We start from the raw sequence: 3,288 nt of genomic DNA on the forward strand, positions 1-3,288 counted from the left end.
AAAAAAACTAATACGCATTTATGTTGGCCACAGCAGCCATATGATATGTTTAATATGGTCACCGCTGCCATATAATATGTTTAAAATCCTCCTATTTTGTACTTACAGGAAACAAGACTTGTGATCATGTAACACACTAGGTGAGGTTAACGCCGAAGGCGTTCTCTACCACCTAACCCTTAGAGCTCCATTATTATGTGGTCAAATTATCAAAAAAGTGAGGATAAAATTCCATACCTCGGCTGGGATCGAACCGACGCCCTCCTTTATATGACAATTTGGACTCGAACCACCAACCTCCAGATTCAAAGTTCATCATGCAAACCACTTCACCACTGAGGTTAAAGAGTAGACTAGGGTCTGGCTGTGCGACTCTAAACAGACAGAAGACCAGCTAACCCTAACCAGCCTACCTAGGTGATAGTTTCAAAGGGTTCTCTCTGCTTGAAAAGAACAAGCACAAGTCCTCACGATGGTTGACTGCGGTTCAGGACGAGCCAATTAAACATGGCTGGAGACCATCACCGTGGTGTATGGCTGATAAAAGAGATATTTTCTCTATTTGTGCATCACCTTTCGGCTATAGCTAAAGCCGCTACAACTAAATGAAGAAGGCAGAAGGATTGTGGACTTCGCTCTGGCAAGTGACATGGCGCTTTGTAATACCTTTTTCGAGAAGCAGGACAAACACCTCATAACATACAGAAGTGGAGGTGTCACTAGCCAGATTGATTTCATACTGTACAGGAGGCCGATCATCAAAGAAGTAACGAACTGCATTGTAGGTACACAGTGTACAGATCTCCTGGAACCTATCTCCGTATCTGGGGTTGGGTACCTACTTACTTAAATGATAATTACATTAGTTTTATTACCTATGGTCAGTAGGTATACTTAATTTTCTGACTCATTCACTCATTTGATGCGAATGCAATAGTGATAATTAATTTGATTGTGAGACCAAGGAAAATAAAAACCAATGTATAGTTCAAAATAGGGGAGGAGGTGTTAATATGGACACTGCTGTCCGTCTAGCCATTCAGAGAGGAAACGCTGGGGGTTTTTAATGGTCCTTAGGATTTTAACCTATGGTCAGAGAGTCCTAGGGTTTTTACCAGAGGGGACAAACCGTAATGTGATATTGGTATGTCTTTTTATCTTCCCCCCAACTTTCAACACATTTTTAGCGTTCAATATACTTACCTAAGGATTTTTGTTTGTTAGTTTAATAACAGGGTTTACTTTTTTTTTTTCTGTCGGTGTCTATACTTATGTTAGTAGTATGTTACTCTCTTGTTACTCATCTATACAGTGTTAACTGTTTGACACACTTTCCATTTCACTTTCCACATAAGTGTAGGAATTGAAAGATAATCATGCGAACTATTTGGCAATCTTTTTTTTTTTCTGTCGGTGTCTATACTTATGTTAGTAGTATGTTACTCTCTTGTTACTCATCCATACAGTGTTAACTGTTTGACACACTTTCCATTTCACTTTCCACATAAGTGTAGGAATTGAAAGATAATCATGCGAACTATTTGGCAACACTGTACAAGTGTACAGAACTACACATAGGTACTTGGGAGACCAAGGTACTGTGTGTTGTGCGGTTGTAAATAAAAAACGTCAGTTGGCATCTTTGCTTAAAATTTTCGTTTGGGGAATTCTCGATTTTTTGCCGAGTTTTATCAGTGTTAGATTTTCACACAAACCTAGGTATACCTATTCAAATTTCAAATTTACCATTACCACATATCATGCGATATGCAATTCTAACTTACTAATACAGGTTCTAGGCAGGTACTGAAAGTACTTTTACTTTTTATGATGACCACATTTGAATTATTCAAATTAAAAAGTCGGACTTTCGAACCACTCTATTTCAATTCCCAACGCACCTATAGATAGATTCTTAGAACGCCTAGATTACAAAATTGCCGGTCCCTTGGATTCCCAATTAGGTTCGACTGTATTTTGAGTGTTGCTAACTTGCTATGTATGTGTTTCGGTTCTCGCCTAGATTTGTAGGATGGTATACCTACATTACCTACTCATTTAGCGCAATTTCTGGCTTCAAGTTGATAAAAACGTGTCATTTTGATTGTCACATCTGATGAACTTTTTTTTCTTTAATTATCAGCTATCTCTTATTTATTGGATATATCAGCAGTCAGATTTCTGGAGGCTTTAATTTGCGTTCACTTCCCAGTGTTGAAAACATACGTGATGATAACGTATTGGTGATAAGACACATTTCAATGTAAATCGTAAATCAAACCTATGATCACACCTCGGTATGCCGGGCCGGAATCGAACCCGCCAATTAGCGCTTTCAAGGCAGGCGCGCTGCCCTCTAAGCTAAGCCGACGAAAAGGTTCTGATTCAATTCATGATTTTGATTGGTTATTTGATTTGAGGATTTTTGAGTTCGGTAATACTGTCGATGTCATATAAGATATAGGTGATATTTGGTAACAAATATCCTCCCTACGACAAATATCTTCGCTACCAGTAGAGAGTCCACCTTCAAGATTCAATGTCATGATACCATGAAACTACTGACACGCAACATATGTCATCATGAAAGTCTTAAAACTGTTTTGCAAAACAAAGACTTCACCCGTTACTTATCTACATATAGGTATCGCTTATACTTATATGTACTTATCGCGTTCTCAAATAAAGACATCTCGGATTTTGAAATTCACTAGAAGTACTTTTGAAATTCAATACAAAGTACTACGAGGATTTTTCAATCAGTTTTAAAATATGCGATACCCGATCCCAGGTCCCAGTCATTTACGTGAAATTGCGCTGGTGATATCGCGCTGACAAAATGAGAATATTGGTACCAGGGCCGTACACAGGGGGTCATCAGGCCCCAACATCTCCTGCCCCGGGCCTCTCACAGGTCTTTCGAAGGGCCCCGAAACCAGGCAGATTTTTCCGCCCATAAAAGAAAATACGAGTAATACCTTCGTACATACATATGTGCGAGTAATTTAGCTAAAACTGCCTATAAAGAATGTTGATGCCAGCCTAGTTAGCTTAGTTGGTAGTGCGTCTGCTTTGTAAGCGCTAGGCCGCGGGTTCAATTCCCGCCCGGGGCGGATTTTATCCTGATGGGATAATGTTCGTTCTCGGAACGGCTGGCTTTCTCCTATCCTGTCTTCCTTCTCTCTTCGATTTCGGGACGATAAGACCAGAATTTTGACAAGAACACCCCAAGTTGCACTCCTCTTTCGGCATTTCCCGTTTTGTGAAGCTCGTTCCCCCTCTTTTGGT

This window comes from Diaphorina citri, unplaced genomic scaffold, assembly GCF_000475195.1.
Source record: "Diaphorina citri unplaced genomic scaffold, Diaci psyllid genome assembly version 1.1 scaffold1385, whole genome shotgun sequence".
NCBI classification, from domain to species: Eukaryota; Metazoa; Arthropoda; class Insecta; order Hemiptera; family Psyllidae; genus Diaphorina; species Diaphorina citri.